We start from the raw sequence: 21,888 nt of genomic DNA, 5'->3' as shown, positions 1-21,888 counted from the left end.
ACTCACGAACCATGAGATCATGACCTGGGCCAAAGTCAGACACTTAATCGACTGAGCCACACAGGTGCCCATACTGTAAGCAGTTTTTAAGGCAGGCTCTGACCTTCAGTGAAGCAAGGTTCTTTACATAGTGCTATGAGCCTACATCAGACCTTTTCTCATGGGTGGCGATAAAGCTCACAGAGAAGGCTTTCCCTGGAGTCTCTTCCAGGACCAGAATCACATTCAGTACATACTTTAATGTAAATCTTATGATTCCTTTTGGGAAGTTCCTATCTGAGACATGCTTCTAACATGAAGCTCTTTTGTAGAGATCATTGACATCTTAAAGTTCAAAATTGATCAGCTCTGGTTTTTAGGTTTGTCCTTTTATGTAGAATTTGATTACTTGCCACCAGCAGATATCTCTTACAAAATGGTCACTAGTTGTAATCATAACTTTATTATATATATGATGTATATAAATTATATATAATATTATAAACATATATTTCCCACCAAGGGAAAAGGAAGATCATTTCCTCCAAGCTTTACCTGTATTTTGCCTGTGGCACCTCACTTTCTTTACCTGATGTCTTAGTTCAGGCTGCTATAAACAAGATGCTACAGACTGGGCGGCTTAAACAGCAACAGCAGAAATTTATTTCTCACAGTTTCATAGACTGGGAAGTCCAAGATCAGGGAGAGGACTCTCTTCCTGGTTTGCAGGTGGCCATCTTCTTGCTGTGTCCCCACATGGAGGACAACAGAGAGGAAGCAAGCTCTCTCAAGTCTCTCTCTTTTTTTTTTTAAACATTTTTATTCATTTTTGAGAGACAGAGACAGGGCATGAGTTGGGGAGGGGAAGAGAGAGAGGAAGACACAGAATTGGAAGCAGCCTCCAGGCTCTGAGCTGTCAGCACAGAGCCCGATGTGGGGCTCAAACCCACAAACCATGAGATCATGTCCTTAGCTGAAGTTGGACGCTTAACCAATTGAGCCACCCAGGTGCCCCTCGAGTTTCGTCTTGTAAGGGCACAAATCCCATCATGAGGACTTCACCCATTGACCTAATTACCTCCCGAACGCTCTATTTCCAAATGCCATCACATTGGAGATTAGCGTTTTAGCATAAGAATTTTGGAGGGACACATTCAATCTTTAGCTCCTGACCTCTCTACAATCTGGACAGCTGAGTAGCTTACTAAACTTAAGCAGTCCCTGTAACAAACAATCCACCAACAATCAAACAGATGAGGCAATTTGAAATACATATATGCGAAAATACAGTTCTATCTCTACACTGTGCACAAATGAATTCCAAATCGATTAAATGAACAAATAGAATAACTTTATAAACCTGAGTTAGGAGAGGCATTCCTGAATAAGGAAAAAGAAAAGAATCATGTTTTTTGCTATATACCACCTAAATTTTATCCATGAGGTATTATTGCAAAGCACCTATGTTTATGACATTTTAAGGGACACTGATATGTTTTAGACAAGGAAACAAAAATGATACTGGCTCCAAAATTTTAAAACATCTAATTAAATGTTTAAAATATAGGGGCACCTGAGTGGCTCATTTGGTTAAGTATCCAACTCTTGATTTCAGTTCAAATCATGATCTCATGGTTCATGGGATGGAGCCCACATCAGACTCTGCCTTAACAGCATGAAGCCTGCTTGGGATTCTCTCTCTTTCTCCCTCTTTCTCTACCCCTCCCCCACTCATGCTATCTCTGTCTCTCTAAAAATAAGAAATAAACCTAAAAAATTTTTTAAATAAAAATAAAATATGTCAACTGGTGAACTGTAACTCATCTCAATGTTCATATATAATCATTTATATAAATATAATACAATTTATATCATGACAAAAAATAATTTACACCTAATAAAATTAGAAAACTATAGATTTTTTTGTTTGTTTTTTGAATCTTATAAGAGAACACACTTCACGTGGGAAATGGAAGCAGTTTAATGAGGCTGATTGGATACGGGAAAGATGATGGATCTTGGTTTGGCTTAGGGCAGCCCTGGTCACTCCCAAATGTCATTGCTGTCTATTGCCCAGATTCAGCTCCATCTGGCCCTCATCCATGTTCTCCTCTGAAGACTTTACACATCAGTGGTATTAATCTGAAAAATACAGAACATCTCCTTAAAACGTGAAGACGTTTTCTGTCTCTGGACTTACATTCTTCTTCCTAGAGTTGCACTTTCCTTTGCCCCTGAAAGTAAACCTTCTAGAAACTGAATGATACTAGGCAGTTTTATGCATAATGCATGCTCAGTGAAAGCCAGTAAAGCCCAAATAAAATCAGCTTCATTTTCTCTATTCTGATGTTATTTCCCCCTAATAACCTTTTAGGGAAGCAGTAGCTGATTTTGTAACTTTTTTTTCCCCAATTATCTTAATGATTCTACATACCAGCAATTTATCAGGATCCGTAACTGACAGTACCAATTATTCATAATTGTAACTTTTTATAACCACATTTACATTTACGTCACTTCTATTTTGCAGTGAGGGGAAAAAAAAGACAAATTATAAAGAACTAGTTTCTCTTTTGATTCTCCCCTGTAAGTACAAGAACAGTAGATAAAAGATATTTTTAAATCCTGAAAGCACTAGTTGTATATCTTTTATACTTAGTTAGACTCTATATATCTAAGCAGTTATTTGAGCGTTTGGAGCATATTATATCAAAATGAAGATCCTTAATTCCATGCTTCTATTATAGCATTTCTCACATTGAATTGCAATCACTTTTTCCACAATCATTTCTGATTGTAAGTTCTCTAAGAAATTCTTACCTAGCTTTATGTCCTAGAAATAGCATGTTCTTATCTCCTGGAAGATGCTTAATATGTGGTTTTTAAATAATTAATTTGTACAGCTGCATTACATTTATATAGAAATGATTAAAATGTATCATTACTTATCCTCAAATAGTAAACTGCCATTTACAATGCATTTCAAGTCTATTGGAATCCATCTCCAGTAATTCTCTTCTCTGTGTACTACATCATAGTTTTTCATTTCTATTGCACTATCTTCATCAGCAGTGACATGTTCTGATTTCTTCTTATCTTAAAAAAAAATTATCTTGATCTGTCTTCAGCCATTTTCTCTCTTCAGCCATCACCCCAAACCTCTGCTCCCCTTTACAGAGAATCCCTCTAAATGTTTTCTGTATTATTGTCCATAACCCCAGTTGAGGAGTGGGCAGTGGTGATGTCTTGGCTGGTTAATTAATTCCCGGAAGCAGCAAAACTGGAAAATTAGAGCGAAGGAGGTCTGGGAAAATATATGTAGATAGATTTCTGGGAGTAGGCACAGAGAAGTAGAGCTTTTTGGTTTGCTTTAGTAGCCACCAGAAAACACCCACTGTAGATGAAACACTGCAACGGGTGAACTGAGTAACTCTTCTTAGCTGACCCAGTGCTTGAACAATGTGCCCACACACAGGGTAGCCATGGTGGCAGCACTGGAAGTTAAAAATGAGCACAGCATTACAGGCTCTCTCCCCATAGATGCCACTGCTGAATACAGAACTGGGAAGCAACAAATGGAGACCAAAGCTGTGTTCTCAGTATAGTAGCCCCTGAGGAGCACCTGGGTGGCTCAGTCAGTTAAGCATCTGACTTCAGCTTAGGTCATGATCTTGAGGTGCATGAGTTCAAGCCCTGCGTTGGGCTCGGTGCTGACAACACAGAGCCTGGAACCTGCTTCAGATTCTGTGTCTCTCTATCTCTGTGTCCCTCCCCCACTCATGCTCTGTCTATCTGTCTCTCTCTCTCATAAATAAATAAACATTAAAATATATATATATATATATATATATATATATATATATATATATATATATATATATGGTAGCCCCTGAGAAGACCAGCTAGTCTCTTGGATAAACTGATTATTGTGGATCTTTTCAATCCTGGAGGAGCAGTAATTAGTCTTTGACTAAGGATGAATAAGGATGTGACTTCCCTGCCTGCAGTACTTTTTTTTCTTAGCTATTTTTTTTTTTTTTGAGTAGAGTTGACACACAATGTTACATTAGTTTCAGGTGTATGATGTAGTGATTTGATAAATTTATACATTATGCTGTGCTCACAAGTGTAGATACCATCTGTCCTGACATGTCACTATTACAATATCATTGACTATATTCCTTATGCTGTGCCTTTTATTCCTATGACTTACTCATTCCATAACTGGAAGCCTGTACCTCCCACTCCCCTTCACTCATTTTGCCCATTCCCCTACCTCCTTCCCTCTGGCAACCACCAGTTTGTTCTCTGTATTTATAGGTCTCATTCTGCTTTTGGTTTGTTCATTTTTTGAGGCATTTTTAGATACCATATGAGTGGAATCATATGGTATTTGTCTTTCTCTGACTGATTTATATCACTTAGCATGATACCATCTAGGTCCATCCATTTGGTCTCAAATGGCAAGATCTCATATTTTTAAGTTTATTTATTTATTTTGAGACAGAGAGAGAGAGAGAGAGAGAGAGAGAGAGAGAGAGAGAGAGAGAGCGAGCACAGGAGGAGGCAGAGAGAGGGAGAGAGAATCCCAAGCAGTCTCCACACTGACAGCGGAGTCCGAATGATCTCATGATATTTTTTATGGCTGCATAATATCCCATTGTATATGTATACCACATTTTTCTTATCCATTTGTCTATTGATGGACACTTAGGTTGCTTCCATATCTTGGCTGTCGTAAACACTGCAATAAACATAGAAGTACATATACCTTTTGAATTAATGTTTTCATTTTCTTTTGGTCAAATACCCAATGGTGGAATTATTGGATCATTTGATATTTCTATTTTGAGGTTTTGAGGACCCTTCATACTGTTTTCCACAGTGCTTGTACCAATTTACACTCCCACCAACAGTGCACGAGAGTGCCTGTTTCACCACATTCTCGCCAACACTTGTTATTTCTTGTCAGTTTGATTTTAGCCATTCTGACAGGTGTGAGATGATGTTTTACTGTAATTTTGATATACATTTCCATGATGGTTAGTGATGCTGAGACTTTGTCAAGTGTCTGTTGGCCATCTATATGTTTTCTTTGGGAAAATGTCTATTCAGTTCCTCTGCCCATTTTTTAATTTGATTGGGTTTTTTTTTGGTGTTCAGTTGTATAAGTTCTTTATGTATTTTGGATATTAAGCCCTTATCAGATATATCATTTGTAAATATATTCTCTCATGCAGTAGGTTGTCTTTTTGTTTTAGTTTTGTTGGTTTCCTTTGCTGTGGAAAAACTTTTCATTTTGATGTGCTCCCAAAAGTTTATTTTTGCTTTTGTTTTCCTTGCCTGAGGAGACATAGCCAGAAAAATGTTACTATGGCCAGTGTCAAAGAAATTACTGTCTGTGTCCTCTTCTAGGATTTTTATGATTTTAGGTCTCAACATTTAAGTCTTTAATCCACTTTGAGTTTATTTTTGTGTATGATGTTACAAAGTGGTCCAGTTTCACTCTTTTACAGATAGCCATTCGGTTTTCCCAAAACCATTTGTTGAAAAAACTTTCCCCCATGGTATATTCTTGCCTCTTTTGTCAAAGATTAATTGACCATATAATCATGGGTCTATTTCTAGGGTTTCTATTCTGTTCTATTGATCTATGTGTCTATTTTTTTGCCATTGCCATACTTTTTGATTACAACAACTTTGTAATATATCTTGAAACCTGGTATTGCGATACCTCCAGATTTGTTCTTCTTTCTCAGGATTGCTTTGGCTATTCAGGATCTTCTGTGGTTCCATACAAATTTTAGTATTATTTGTCCTAGTTTGGTGAAAAATACTGTTGGTATTTTGATAGGGATGGTATTGAATCTGCAGATTACTTTGGGTGATATGGACATTTTAACAATATTAATTCTTCCGATTCATGAGCATGGAATACCTTTGCATTTGTTTGTGTCATCTTCAATTTCTTCAATGTCTTTCATCAATGTTTTATAGTCTTTGAAGTACAGGACTTTCACTTCTTTGGTTTAGTTTATTCCTAGGTGTTTTATTCTTTTTTGGTACAATTGTAAATGGTGTTTTTTTTTTTTCTTAATTTCTCTTTCTCCTACTTTGTTATTAGTGTACAGAAACACTACTGATTTCTGGTTATTAATTTTGTATCATGTCACTTTATTGAATTCATTTATTCTAGTAGTTTTTTTGCTGGAGTCTTTAGGTTTTTTTATGTATAGTATCACATTGTCTGCAAATGATGACAGTTTAACTTTTTCTTTGCCAGTATGGATGCCTCTTATTTCTTTTTTCTTTTCTGATTGCTGTGGCTGGAACTTCCAGTACTACACTGGGTAAAGCTGGCAAGAATGGACATCCTTGTCTTGTTCCTGACCTTAGAGATAAAGCTCTCAGTTTTTCACCATTGAGTATGATGTTAGCTGTGAGTTTTTCATATATGGCCTTTGTTGTTTTGAAGTATGTTCCTCTAACCCCACTTTGTTGAGAGTTTTTATCATGAATGGATGTTGAATCTCGTCAAATGCTTTTTCTGCATCTATTGAGATGATCATATAATTTTTATCCTCGTTTTGTTGATGTGGTGTATGACATCAATTGATTTGCAAATATTGAACCATCCTTTCATCCCAGGAATAAATCCCATTGATCACGGTGAATCATCTTGTGAATGTATTGCTGTATGCAATTTGGTAATATTTTGTTAATGATTTTTGCATCTCTGTTTATCAGAGATATTGGCATATAGTTTTCTTTTTTTGTAGTGTCTGTCTGATTTTGGTCTCAGGATAATCCTGGCCTTGTGGAATATATTTGAAGCTTCTGTTTTTTGGAATTGTTGGGGGAGAATAGGCATTAACACTTTTTTAAAGGTCTGGTAGAATTCACCTGTGAATCCATCTGTTCCTTGACTTCTATTTTTTGGTCATTTTTTTTATTACCAATTCAGTTTCATTACTTATAACTGTTCAGATTTTCTATTTCTTCCTGGTTAAGTTTTGGAAGATAGTATGCTTCTAGGAATTTATCCACTTCTTCTAGGTTCTCTAGTTTGTTGGCATATAATTTTTAGTAGTATTCTCTTATAATCATTTGCGTTTTTACAGTGTCAGTTGTTATTTCTCATCTCTCATTTCTGATTTTGTTTATTTGGGTCTTTTCTTTTTTTTTTTTTCTTGTTGAGTCTGCCTGCAGTAGTTTTGACAGCACCACTCTCTAAGGGCTTATAGAATGTACTTTACCAACATGAGATCCTGTGAAACACTGTCACAGACTGAAGAAACCATTTCACAGCAAAAGGGTGTGTGACTATAGGCATATGGCCATAGGACACACTAATTCTCCACATACCACATTCCCCAGAGCATCAGCCCGATAGATCTTTGGAATGGCTCAGTTAAGGTGCCAGCTTGGAGACAAGGTCCCACAGTGTTGCTGCAGAGTCCTTCAGGATGTGATATATGCATTGAACAAATTCATGATGTATCGTACCTGCTCTTCAAAAGTGCATTACACAAGTCCAGAAATCAAGCAACAAGCTCCTCTCAGCATCACTTTCATGAGCCCACTTACAGAATATATGTTTCCCACCTCTGCAACTCTGGATTAGATGTCCTCATTCCCACAGAGGAGGGAATACTTTCACCAGGCACATAATGATGTTTCACTGAACCCACAACTACAGCTAATGCCTGGTCACTTTAGACTTCTCGTGTTCTTGGGTCAACAAGCAAAGAAAGGACTTATTCTATTGTTCGTAATAATTGACTGTGATTACAAGGTTGCTACTACTTTCTGGGTCAGGAAAGAGCTTGCAACTTGAAGGACTAATTGGAACATCCCTTAGTGTTTCCATTCCCAGTGAATAATAATAAACAGTGAATGCACTAACTATGGCCTGATGGAATAAGACAGTCAAAGCCTCAGTACCCCCAGAGATGAAGGTATTGGTGATTCCACCAGGCAGAGAATCCAGAGAGGCTGAAATAATGGCCAAGTATAGGGAAAATATTAAACGGGTTGAGGAGGAGAAGGATGAAGAATACAAGTTGTAGTCTTGGGAACAGGTGCAGGAACAGGAACTATGACTTGTTTCACTGACCCTCCCATTGTAAATCTGTTCTTTAAGAGATTATGTGCAACCCCCATTGTAAGTGGTTGGTTGTCAGTAGAGCATATCTCAGTGGTGCACGGATTCAACTCTAACAGACATTTGTGGTACCTTGTACACATGCTCTCAGTTCATTTGATATAAATGTAGCTATGATGGGACAGTTCTACTTGGTATACCCTCAACTTATACCCCAGCTTTTCTATCCTTTTCTACCTAATGGGATACCAAGTTTATCAAACTAAGTTTTGTTTTGTATTTAAATGATTCAACTGCCAATGAAAGTGTTATGAAACAGATTAATGTTCAGGATTTCACTTAAAAGTTGATATTCCCAGCACAAGTGACAACAGCAATGAAAAGATAAATTAGACATTGTCCACATTAAATTTTTTGTGATTCAAAAGACACCATCAAGAACGTGAAAATGGGAGAAAATTTTTGCAAATCATATAGCTGATAAGGGAATTGTATCTGGAACATATTAAGAACTCTTACAATTCAATAATAAAAAGACAAATAATTCAATTTAACAATGAGCAAAGGATGTGAATAGACTTTTCTCCTAAGAAGATATACATGTGGCCACCAAAGCACAGGAAAAGATGCTCAGTGTCATTAGTCATAAGGGAAATGCAAATCAAAACCACAATGAGCTTCCAGTTCACACCCTATAATCAAAAGAATAGCTATAATAATAATTATAAAAAAGAGACAGATAATACTCCCTTCTACACTCCCAGTAGAAATGTAAGTAGTAGTCACTTTGGAAAACAGTCTGGAAGTTCCTCAAAATACAAAACATAAACCTAGCAATCCCACTCATAGGTATATACCGAAGAGAAATGAAAATGCATGTCCATCCAAAACTAGTACACAAATGTTCATAGCAGCATTATTCAATAACAGCCCAAAAGTAGAAGTAACCCAAATGTCCATCAATTAATAAATGGATTTTTCTGGTATGCAAACTGGTGCAGCCACTCTGGAAAACAGCATGGAGGTTCCTCAAAAAATTAAAAATAGAACTACCGTATGACCCAGCAATTGCACTACTAGGTACTTATCCAAAGGATACAAGTATGCTGTTTCAAAGGGGCACATGCACCCCAATGTTTATATCAACACTATTGACAATAGCCACAGTATGGTAAAAGCTCAAGTGTCCATCGACTGATAATGTATAAAGAAGAAGTGGCATATATATACAATGGAATATTACTTGGTGATTAAAAAGAATGAAATCTTGCCATTTGCAGCTATGTGAATGGAACTAGAGTGTATTATGCTAAGCAAAATAAGTCAGTCAGAGAAAGATAAATATATGGCTTCACTCATATGTTGAATTTTAAATATAAAACAGATGAACATAAGGGAAGAGAAGCAAAAATAATATAAGAACAGGGAGGGGAACAAACATAAGAGACTCTTAAATATAGAGAACAAACTGAGGGTTGCTGGAGGGGTTTTGTGGGGGGATGGGGTATATGGGCAAGGGGCATTAAGGAGGACACTTGTTGAGAGGACCACTGGGTGTTATATGTAGGATATGAATCACTGGATTCTACTCCAGAAATTATTATTGTACTATATGCTAACTAACTTGGATGTAATGTTTTTTAAATAATGAATAAATAAATAAATAAATAAATAAATAATGGATTTTTTAAAAGCTGGCATATGTATACTATGAAATAGTATTCAGTAATAAAAAGAAATGAAATAACAATACTTGGTAAAAGATAAATGAATTCAGAAAACATAGTGTCAGTGAAAAATGCCAGTCACAAAGGACCACATATTGGATGATTCAAAGTATGTGAAATGTCCAATATAGGCAAATCCAGAGAGAAAAAAAGTAGGCTAGTGGTTGCCTAGGGTGGGAGGAAAAATGCCTACTAGTAGGTACAGGTTTTTCATGGGGGAGAAAATAAAAATGTTCTAAAATTGATTGTGATGATGATTGCACAACTCTGTGAATATACTAAAAGCCATTGGAGTGTATACCTTAAATGGGTGAATGGTATGGTATGTGAATTATATCTCAATAAAGCTGTTATTAAAAATAATAGGGTAAACTAAAGATTGGGGAAATTGGAAACTATCTTCCCAATTTTTCTATAAACCTAAAACTATTCTAAAATAAAACATTTACTTAAAAAATAACTATGTCACCAATCCAAATTGTTGGTTAAAATAATGAAAGCCCAGTTTGGAGAGGTCTATAGTAAACTGACAAAGGATTATTTGTTTTAGTGTATCTGTCAGAGTTCAAACAGAGAGGCAATACCACTAGGATATACATATATACATAAGAGAATTGGTTATAGCAGTGTGATATTATGTAATTGTAAAGCTTAATAAATCTCTGTGGGGCTGTTGTTTTCTGCTTCTGATGCTAAAACTTGAAGTCTACAGGACAGGCAATGGGAAGGGGAAATTGACATAAGTGTAGGGAAAGCAAATATAAGCTAGAGTTCATACACATGAGCTGGAGTCACTGTGAATGTTCTGAAATTTGTGTCAGTTGTTGTTGCTTCTGATCTTGATAGTATGGGTGTCCTATAGAAACCAGTGGAAAGCTGAGCTAGCACACATGCCTCACACAAACCAATGTCCAATAAATATTTGTTGAATAAATCAATAGATTTAAATAATACCTATGAAAATATTTTTGTGAACTATAAAATTTTATATAACTGGCATTGCTTTTATCATTAATACTCTGATTGCTTGAAATTTATCTTGTATTTTAATGATGTCGATGATAAATAACTCCATTTCCATTTTCTCAATAGCTGTTGAAACAGTTTACTCCCCTCTTTTTTCCCCCTGAAATCTTTTTTTCCTGATGTTCAGAGAATTGATGAGATTCTGGCATGCCCCCTCAGTTGTCCCAGCATCGTTTGTTAAAAAGATTATTATTCCCCCATTGAATTATCTTGGCACCCTTGTTGGAAATTAATTAACAATAAATGTCAGTGTTTATTTCTGGACTCTCATGCTATTGCATTGTTATCCTTATGCCTCATGTTTCTTAAATCATTTTGATGATGGAAACAAAAAGCATAACAGCACCTGATGTGGTGCTCAATGTATTGTAACATGTAAGAAAACTATATTAAAAAAAAACCCACCTATATTTAAAAGGTGGAGAGGGTAAAGAGGCCTAAATAGAAGTATGTTTTCTTGGGGCGCCTGGGTGGCACAGTCGGTTAAGCGTCCGACTTCAGCCAGGTCACGATCTCGCAGTCCGTGAGTTCGAGCCCCGCGTCAGGCTCTGGGCTGATGGCTCAGAGCCTGGAGCCTGTTTCCGACTCTGTGTGTCTCTCTCTCTCTGCCCCTCCCCCGTTCATGCTCTGTCTCTCTCTTTCCCAAAAATAAATAAATGTTGAAAAAAAAATAAAAAAAAAAAGAAGTATGTTTTCTCAAAGTGGGAAAACATTTATACCAGTAGATTATAATAAATTATATATGTATATTGTATTACTTAAAGCAGTCATTAAGAAAACTATATCAAGTGATGTACTAAAAAAGACAATAATAAATCAAGATGGAATCCTAAAAACATTCAAGTAACCCAGAGGAGGGTAAAAATAGAAACAGTGGAATGAGAAACAGGTAACAAGTAGAAAACAAGTAATAAAATGGTAGACTTAAATCCTAACATAATCAAAATTACTTTAAATGTAAATCATCTAATTATACCACTTAAGAGACAGGGATTGGCATAATGGATTTAAAAATATGATCCAATGGTAGGCTATCTATAAGAAACTCACCTCAAATACAATTGTACGAGTAGGTTGAAGGTTAAAAGATGGGAAAAGATATATCATGCAAGCATTAATTTTAAAAAAACAGTAGTGGCTATATTAATATCAGATAAAGTAGACTTCAGAGAAAAGAAAATTACTGGAGACAGAGACATTTTATAATGATGAAAAGATCAGTCTACTGGGAAAACGTAATGATTCTAAGCATAATGGCTCACTCATATGTGGAATTTAAAAAAAAAAACAGATGAACATGTGGGAGAAAGGGGGAGAGGAATGGCAAACCAGGAAACAGACTCTTAACTATAGAGAACAAACTGAGGGTTACTGGAGGGGAAGTAGGCAGGGGGATGGGTTAAATGGGAGATGAGTTAAGGAGGGGCATTAGTAGCGATGAGCGCTGGGTGTTGTATGTAAGTGATGAATCATTAAATTGTAACACTGTATGTTAACCAACCAGAATTTAAATAAAAAACTTGAAGGAAAAAAATAAATGTAATGGCACCAAACAACAGAACACCAAAATACATAAAACAAATCTATCCCAGTTGTCCTGTTTCTATCCCAGGAAGGGGGTTTGCTTCTGTAGGTTTGAGACATAGGCTTACATGCCTAATTATCACTGTTGTGCAAGACCCATAAAATAAGAAAACTATCACACTCAAAAGAGAGCTCAAAGGACAGAGCCAAAGATACATGTCTAGAGTAATGACTACAAAAAGGAAGACCTTAGAGGATAATGGAGTCAAGGACTCAGAGAGCTGGGGATATAGAGAGCACAGAATTGTAGGTTGAAACACATAAGCAACAGCTTGAAAATCAAGGCAGAATGAAGAATTTCTTGCTACAGTTGAACAAGTAGCATGTCCAGATAGCATGTTGCATGAAATCTATGAATCCTTTTTTTAATATTTTTTAAGTTTTTATTTTAATTCCAGTTTGCTAGTATACAGTGTAATATTAGATTCAGGTATACAATATAGTGATTCAACACTTCCATACAACACCCAGTGCTCATCACAGCAAGTCCACCCCTTAATCCCTATTACCTATTTCACCCATTTCTCCACTCACCTCCCCTCTGGTAACCATCAATGTGTTCTCTACAGTTAAGAGCCTGTTTCTGGTTTGCCTCTCCATTCCTTCTTTTTCCCCATTTGCTTATTTATTTTGTTTCTTAAATTCTACATGTGAGTGAAGTGATACGGCATTTGTCTTTCTCCAACTGACTTATTGCACTTAGCAGAATATTCTCTAGCTCCACCCATGTTGTTGCAAATGAAAAGATTTTTTTTATGGCTAAGTAATATTTCATTGTGTGTGTGTGTGTGTGTGTGTGTGTGTGTGTGTGTGTATACCAAATCTTTTTTCTTTTCCCCTCAGATCTAAGGTTAAAGTTTAGTTTAGGACCAGAATAATGATTAGTGTTAGGGTTAGGGACACTGTGAGGGTATGTGCCTATTATCCTGCAGTTCAGAGACCTCTCCAGAGGGATAATTTTAAGGTTAGAGTTAGGGTTAGGGTTAGGGTTAGGGTTAGGGTTAGTGGTTAGTGGTTAGTAGTTAAGGGTTAGGGTTAGAGTTAGGGTTATGGCTAGAGTTTGGGTTAGGATTAGGGAGAGTGTGTCTGGTATCCTTCAGTTTCATGAATCCTTTTAAAAGGCCTAGGGCAGGGGCACCTGGGTGGCTCAGTCTGTTGAGCATCTGACTTCAGCTTAGGTCATGATCTCGTGGTTCATGAGATCTGTGTTGTCAGCCCAGAGCCTGCTTCAGATCTTCTGTCCTCCTCTTTTCTAACCCTACCCCAGTCACTCTGTCTCTCACACACACAAAAATAAAAAAAAAAAAATTTAAAGGCCTAAGGCATAAAATTTACAGATAAATGTGACATAACCCAATATTTTTTTCTTAACTAAAGAGTATCACTAATATTGGTTGAGCACTTACTATTTTTCTGGCAATAGTAATAACATGCATTACATCATAATTTTCACAATATTTCTATTGTATTAATTTTCTATTGCTGCAATAACAATTTACCATAACCTTGGTGGCTTAAAATAACAGGTATCTTCCTGTTTTTACCACAGAAGTCTGACATGGGCCTCATTGAGATAAAATTACAGTATTGGTAGGGCTGTGTTCCCTCCCGTACACTTGTGGTAAGATCTGTTTCCTTGCCTTTTCTAACTTCTAAAGTTGCCTACATTCCTTGGCTTGTGGACCCCTTCACCCATCTTCAAAGCTAGAAAATTCAATCCTAGTTCTTTTCTCACTGCACCATTCTGACCTCTTCTCCCTTATCCTTTTATTTTTAAGGACCCTTGTGATTACATTAGATATTCTCAGATAATCCCGAATAATCTTCCTGTCTTATGGTCAATTTATTAGCACCCTTAGTTTGTCTGCAACCTTAACCCCCTTTTATCATTAAAGTTACACATTTCTAGGTTCCAAGCACCAGAATGTGGGCATCTTCAAAGGTATGAAGTGGGTTCTCTAACCCAACACTTAACATCTGAAGCAGTGAATCCTAAAAAGGGGTGATTTACTCTATTGAAATGTGCAATGTCTGAAGACATTTTTTATTGTCATGACTAGGGGGAACTGATACTGGCAGCTTGTGTGTAGAGATGCCAAACATCCTACAATTCATGGGAAATTTCCTCACAACTAAGAATTATTAAAATGTTAGTAGTGCCACTGTTGAGAAGCCAAGGTCTAAGGAAATGGAGACTTGGAGAAGTTAAGTATCTTGACCACAGTCATAGCTAATAAGTTTCAGAACCATGATCTGAACCCAGGTCCACCTGCCTTTGGATCGTGAACACTTTCCAGCTTTCCCACACTGCAGCACTATACAATGAATTGTCTGTGACAAGCAACGCTGAATGTCCTCCTCCATGGATCTATTCATACACAACAAAATGAGGACTTTTTTAGTCTCATTATTCTGAACATGCACATGTCCAGCTGCAAGGGCCTTGAAGATTTGAACAAAGCAGCCTTGTTCAGTGATTAAAGTAGGTGTAGTGCTTTCATTGAGTATAGTTCATCCAGGCTTTAAAAGTAATAAACACAGGTGTGGAGTAGCATGCTACCAGTAGTAAAGGAATTAGGCCTGGGAGATGAGATGTCGTGTCAATCTTTTTCTTCTTTACTCATCTCTCTAGTTCCTGTTGTTCCAGTTACCATCACGCCAGTTACTGACAGTATTCAGAAATATGTGTGGTCTGTGAGGAAGGATAAACACCAGAGTGTGTGCATTCTGAGTGCACTCTAAGTGTGAACCTTGGAAAGTTCTATTCTGGTGTATTTATATAGGTGAGGAACCGTATATGAAAACAATACATGATATTTATCATACACATGAAAAAAATGCTTTAGCATATACAACAAAAAGTAGAATGCTCAGTCACAGATTTTTTTTTTTTAATTTTTTTTTCAACGTTTATTTATTTTTGGGACAGAGAGAGACAGAGCATGAACGGGGAGGGGCAGAGAGAGAGGGAGACACAGAATCGGAAACAGGCTCCAGGCTCTGAGCCATCAGCCCAGAGCCCGACGCGGGGCTCGAACTCCCGGACCGCGAGATCGTGACCTGGCTGAAGTCGGACACTTAACCGACTGCGCCACCCAGGCGCCCCTCAGTCACAGATTTTTTAATGATAATGGAGTTTACTGTTTTCAACAATCACATCATTAACAACCGGTTGCATCTGAACATTACTATTGCATAAAATATTACATCATTAAACACACACTGAAAATAATTATAACAACATTATTATTTTCTATAGCCACATGTTCCCTGAAGCACCAAGAATTATTTTAACATAATTATGATCTAAACTGTACAAATATCAGCATGATTTTAAAAGACTTTAATTAGAGAACACCTTTAGTTTCCATTGGGTAAACAGTTTCATTCTAACATCAATAACAGCAATTCATGTAATTACATATTTGTGTACAGGGTTTACTTGGTCTAAATGATTTAAACAGTTTGGAACAATTTTATTACCTTGTAGAGTTTCAAATTCAAGCTATCACAGCACCGCTGTAAAAAGAAAACACTATCAGCTAAATGGGACATTCCATGTATGTGAAGAAAGCTGAACACCCTTAAAAGTGGTCATTAATGATTTAAGGCTCCATAAAAATAGATCACTGTGCTACCCCCCCACCCCCCGGGTTTTACCAGTTAGAAAACTAACCCATTCTCCAAGAAGTCCAAAAAGCTGGTGACTCTCTCAAGGTGACCCAACTCCTGAAATCAGCACCAAGACAAACTCTCAGGTCTCCCAGTTCTGAGCTCCTTGAGATAAGAGATCACATCCTCATTCTTGTTCTATCTACCCCAAGGGGCTTAAGCAGTGTCAGGCAGAATAATGTGTCTGCAGAATTGATTCTCTAATACTCTATTTAATTACCAAACTCTTACAAATGTCTTGTTTTACATTCAGCACTGAAATTCAATTAATTTCCTGATCTATCTACCCCTCCCCCACAACCCCTGGAGCAGTCTGTAATCCAGGAAGTAAAGGGAATTCACTGGCCTCCTAGACCCTGCTGCAGAGTCATAGTCAGTCTCCATTCTGAATACTGAATGTCCTTTAGCTGCTGCTAAAGGCCATGAACATCATCCTGGTTTATATCTAATAAATTTTAATTTTTTTTCATGTTTATTTATTTTTGAGACAGAGAGAGACAGAGCATGAGCACGGAAGGGGCAGAGAGAGAGGGAGACACAGAATGTGAAGCAGGCTCCAGGCTCTGAGCTGTCAGCACAGAGCCCGACACGGGGCTTGAACTCACGAACTGTGAGATCATGACCTGAGCTGAAGTCAGACGCTTAACCAACTGAGCCACCCAGGTGCCCCTATATCTAATAAATTTTAAACTTGACTTTGAGTAAACTACCTAACCTCTCCTCTCTCCTTAAAATGAGGGTGAAAATAATAATGGTTCTATTCATGGGATTGTGAGGATTATATGAGATTATTTGCACAAGGTTCCCAGCACAGTGTCTGGCATATAATAAATTCTTAATAAAAGTTAGCTATTGTTATTATTTTGCTAGAATGTAAGTTCCTGATGGCAGAGACTTGGTCTGTTTGGTACACAGTACAGAACAGAAATCCTTAAAAAGAGCCAAGGAGTAGAGAATACCAGGCTTTGAAGAGTTGAAGTTGGAACTAATAAATTAAAATTTATCTTAATGTCTTAGCGACTATGGCAGAAGTTGGAAGCATCTCGCGTTACGTAGTCTATGTTTTCTGACAAAAAAAAACAAACAAACACATTTGTCTGCAAACACATACTGTCTCCTGGGAACAAGTAGTACCAGAAAAATTGCCAAAATTCTTCTGGATTAAGTGTGAATCTCTTAGGATTGACTCATCATTTTATGAGCAAGAGGTCAGGTGAGAAGTTTAAATCATTTCTATTTGGTTAGGATTCCTGTCACAGTCGAATGAAAATCTGCCTGTCTTTGCCTGGCTAACTTTTGCCCTTCTTATGCATATCGTATAAAAAACCATCAGGTGTGCCAAAGTTAGGATCAGCTATTAAAACAAAATATATTACAATTAATTTAACATATACAAATTCATTATTTATCATCAGCATCATTAAAATACAAGACAAATTTCAAGCACCAGAGTATAAATAATGATAATAGCAATAGCACTTATATAAAACTTTACAATCTACAAAACTATTTTCACAGACATTATTGAAATCCATTGATTTATTCAACAAATATTTATTGGATTATGTGCAAGGCATGTGTGCTAGGAGACAGTAGTTTAAAATAAAATACCATACTTGCCTTCTTAGAATTCACAGCTTAGTGGAGCAAGTTACACCTTGAAGAAATAATCAACCAAATAATTAATTTCACTATAAGTGCCATGATGGAGAAGTACAGGGGATTATGAAAGTGTCCAACAGGGGAGCCTGACGTGGACCAAAGGGTTAGGAAAAGCTTCCCTAAGGAAGTGAAATTAAGGGTGAGGCCTGAAGAAGGAATGAATAAACATAAGCCAAGGAAGAGGAGAGTGAGCGTTAGAAGACAAAGAAACAGCCTGTGCAAAGGAGCTGAGTTGGGAAGAGGCACAGCCTATACTAGGAAGTGATAAGAGAATGCCACGGAAGCTGGGCACCCAGAGCCAAGAGCCAAGTCACATAAGATGACAGAATAGGCAGGGGGTCCAAGGGTCACATCATGCTGAGCCTTGTACACTCTTCTAAAGATTTGATCATACGACCTCATAAATTAATACATATTTATGGATAGTACAGGGCAAAGGCATCCATAATGATGGGTGAATTCCACATGGTTTTATGCAGTCATGTTAGCAAAAGTTGAATGCCCCAAATAGCAACCCAGCTGGCTCCAAACTACTACAGCCAACAGCTGTAAAAGAGTTACCTTGGCTTTCTAAGCACCTAAATGACTTTAGAGACTAGTCTGCCAGAACATTAGCAGTGAACAGTCAAGCCTTTTCACCCTCATTCTGACTCTGACTCACTGCTTTATGACTGTGTACAAATTTTTAGGTACTTTGAGCTTCAGCTTTTTTATTTACAGAATGGAGGTAATTTTTGCCTAACCTGATTATTGTGAAGATTAACAAAGAAAGCACTTTGCGATAAGATAGATCTCAATGTTGATAGTTATATGATTCTGAATCATGCTTTCCTTAGTGAAATTCTTAAGTAACATTTTATTCTAGAAGGTTTTAGAATGCCTTCTTTCATATGCTTAAAAGGTAGTTTGGTGTAATAGGAAAGGCTTTAGAGATGGAAACACCTGACATCAAATGTCAGTCCTAGCACTTCCTAGGCGGGTGACAATGGTGCCACTTGAGCCTCTGTTTTTTCATCTGCTCCTTGGTAACAATAAATTCTACCTCTATTGTTATATTAAGTATCATATGACAAAACATTGGGGAGACTTATAGTACCTATTACATAACAGATCTGCAGTAAATATTTGTTCCCTGCTTTTAGCTCCCTTTCTCTGAGAAGAAAAATATTTCTGTGTTGCATTTAAGAAAGTAGCGTAGATCAGCGCTTCACAGACTTCGAACATGCATAGGAAACACTTGAGGATTTACTAAAATGCAGAGTTGGAATTAGCCGATCTGGGATAGAAAACAAGATCAAGCATTTCTAAGAAGCTTCCAGGTGATGCTGTCACAACTAGTCCATAGACCATACATTAAGTAGCAAGGGTTTAGATGGTCTGGCTAGTTTACTAATGTCATCAACCTGCCATCCATATCAGAATGAGAGTTAGCTGATATTGAGATGTATCTTCACAGTTCTCCATGCTTCCTGGAGAAAGGACATAAAGTCTAGGACTTCTTATTGTTTGATTTCATTTACATTTCTTGACCCAGAAAAAAAGGAGTATTCTTACCATAGAAAAATCCACTAAGAAACATTCTTAACACAGAGGTTTGCTTATAATTCACTCAAGGATCTGTTAGAAATGCTAACGAAAGCTAAACTTTGAGTTCCAAGAAGGCAAGAACCAAATTATATTTTATACTACTCTCTCCTAGCATACGTGCCTTGCATATAACCAACATCAAATAAATATCTGTTGAATAAATCAATGGATTTCAATAATGTCTGTGAGAATATTTTTGTGAAGTTTATATAAATGGTATCGCTATTATCACTATTCATACTCTGATTACTTAAAATTTATCATGTATTTTAATGATGCTGATGATAAATAATTCAAATTCCATTTTCTCATTACTTTTGAAACAGTTTACCCCTCTTTGCTCCTCCCCAAAACCTTTTCTTCCTGTAGTTTAAAGAATTGAAGAGATTTTGGCATAATCCTTCCTTCTCTGTCAGTTGCTTCCTTGATTCTTCCCATCCCAGGACAGTGGCAGATCTCCCAAGGACCAGTTCTCAGCCGTCTGCTCCTTTTCCCAGCCCTCCCTCAGAAACTTTGTCCAACATTATGATGTCAGCTGTCACACTATAAAGACCCAAGATGTAAGCAGGGCTGCTCCTCAGCTTCAGTCCCCTAGCTTCAATTGCTGGACATTTCATTTCTGATGTCCAGCAATCAGTGTTATCTGTAATTGAAATCATTAACCTAGTCCCAAAGTGCCTCCATCTCCAGACTTCCTGTTTATGTGATGGTATTGGCAATCTCACCCTACTGAAATTTGACATCACCCTCATACCAGTGAGCTTTAGTATATTCACAGAGTTGTGCACCCAACCAGAATCTAATTATAGAATATTTCCAGACTGACAGAACTCTGATAACCTAGCCCTGGTAACCTTTAATCTATTTTTTTGTCTCTGATGATCTGCCTGGACATTTCCCGTACACGGAATCACACACTATGTGGTCTTTTGTGACTTGCTTCTTGCACTTGACATAATGTTTTCAAGTTTCACCCATGTTGTTACATGTGTCAGTACCTCATTCCTTTTTATGGCTGAATAATACTCCATTGTGTGATACACCACATTCTGTTTATCCACTCATCAGTTGATGGACGTTTAGGTTGTTTCTACTTCTTGGCCATGATTAGTAATGCTGTTAAGAACATTTGTTTTGGTGTGGACAAGGTTTTCATTTCTCTTGCATCTACACCTAGCTGTAGAATTGCTGGGTCATATAGTAACTCTATATTTAACATTTTGAGGAGCTGCCAAACTGTTTTCCAAGTGGCTGCACCATTTTGCATTCCCATCAGTGATGTACCACGGTTCTCATTTCTCCACATCTGTACCAACACTTGTTATATTCTGTCTTTTTTTTATCTTAACCATCCTAATGGGTGTAAAATAATATCTCATTGTGGTTTTGAATCATTCTTATTTTTGGCAAGAGGATACCAAAGCCTTTGAGTCTTGTGCTCCATGTTGCAGTGAGTCATGGGCAAAATATTATCTACAAAACTCTGTTGTCTGAGAGAAAGATATGGGAGAATACCCAACTAATTGTTACTCTTGGTTACTAGAAGGAAGGAGTTAGGAAAGCAAGGAGGGAGAGACTACTAACATTTTTCTTTATGTTCACTCATTGTTAAAATGAGCATTGTGTGTATATGTATTGATTTAATAATTAGGACAAAAATATCAAAAAACAAAATGAGAAAATCCATGTCTTTTTAAAAAATTTTTTTTAATGTTTACTTATTTTTGAGAGAGACAGAGCATGAGTGGGGGAGGGGCAGAGACAGAGGGAGACACAGAATCCGAAGCAGGCTCCAGGCTCTGAGCTGTCAGCACAGAGCCCAATGCGGGGCTCGAACTCACGAACTCTGAGATCATGACCTGAATTGAAGTCAGATGCTCAACTGACCAAACCACCCAGGTGTCCTCAGAATCCATGTCTTCTGATTTCCAGTTCTTTTGTTAATTCCTTAGAGGTTTACATTAAAATATTTTTGTGCATAAAGATCACATATATACATATATTTGTATGTATAATATTGCTATTACATTATGAATGTATAATGTTATACATATATAAAATCTCACTTAAAATATTAGCAAGGTCAAACTTGGCTAAATAGAATCTGAGTGTTCTATGTCAAGTGTTATACATGGCTAATGATTTGCTAGAATGTTTGAATAAACATGTTACACTATCAGTGTTTTTCAGATTGTGGAGTATTTAACTGGAAGAAATTTGGTTTTTTGTGTGATTAAAATGCAATAGAGATATGGTGGGTCATATTCTCCTTGCATTCCTTGAACTCAGTTTAATAAACAGAAAAGGCTTATGACTTGATAAGCTCAAGCAAGCACCAGGTTGTGACATTTGACAGATTTACTGCCATGCTTCTGGGGACTGATTATTCAGATCTAGTGTGACACCTAATCCACAGAAAATCGTTTGTACTAAGTTAACAGTTCACAAACCTTCACTGAGTCATTCTTCCAACACTAAGAAAACAATACGGTTAAGTAATTTCAAATACTTAATAGCAATAAAACCAACGTGTGATTAAATACAGTT

At 37.0% G+C, this 21,888-nt stretch overlaps 1 long non-coding RNA gene across 2 annotated transcripts; it reads right to left on the bottom strand.

Annotated features, from left to right (window-relative positions):
• Positions 1–1,936: 1,936 nt before the first annotated feature.
• LOC109496020 lies at positions 1,937–19,873 on the bottom strand. 2 transcript variants are annotated; one of them, XR_006592345.1, is made up of 4 exons: positions 19,657–19,873; positions 16,097–16,197; positions 15,904–15,939; positions 1,937–2,121 (listed from the first exon to the last, which is right to left on the bottom strand). It is a non-coding gene; the product is annotated as an uncharacterized LOC109496020 (long non-coding RNA). The 2 variants fall into 2 exon arrangements; XR_002151792.3 differs by having other exon boundaries at positions 19,673–19,871.
• Between the last annotated feature and the right edge of the window lie 2,015 nt (positions 19,874–21,888).

Source organism: Felis catus, chromosome F2 (genome assembly GCF_018350175.1).
Source record: "Felis catus isolate Fca126 chromosome F2, F.catus_Fca126_mat1.0, whole genome shotgun sequence".
NCBI classification, from domain to species: Eukaryota; Metazoa; Chordata; class Mammalia; order Carnivora; family Felidae; genus Felis; species Felis catus.
Note: the sequence above shows the minus strand (reverse complement) of the source record. Positions and strands in the feature narration are given on the sequence as shown.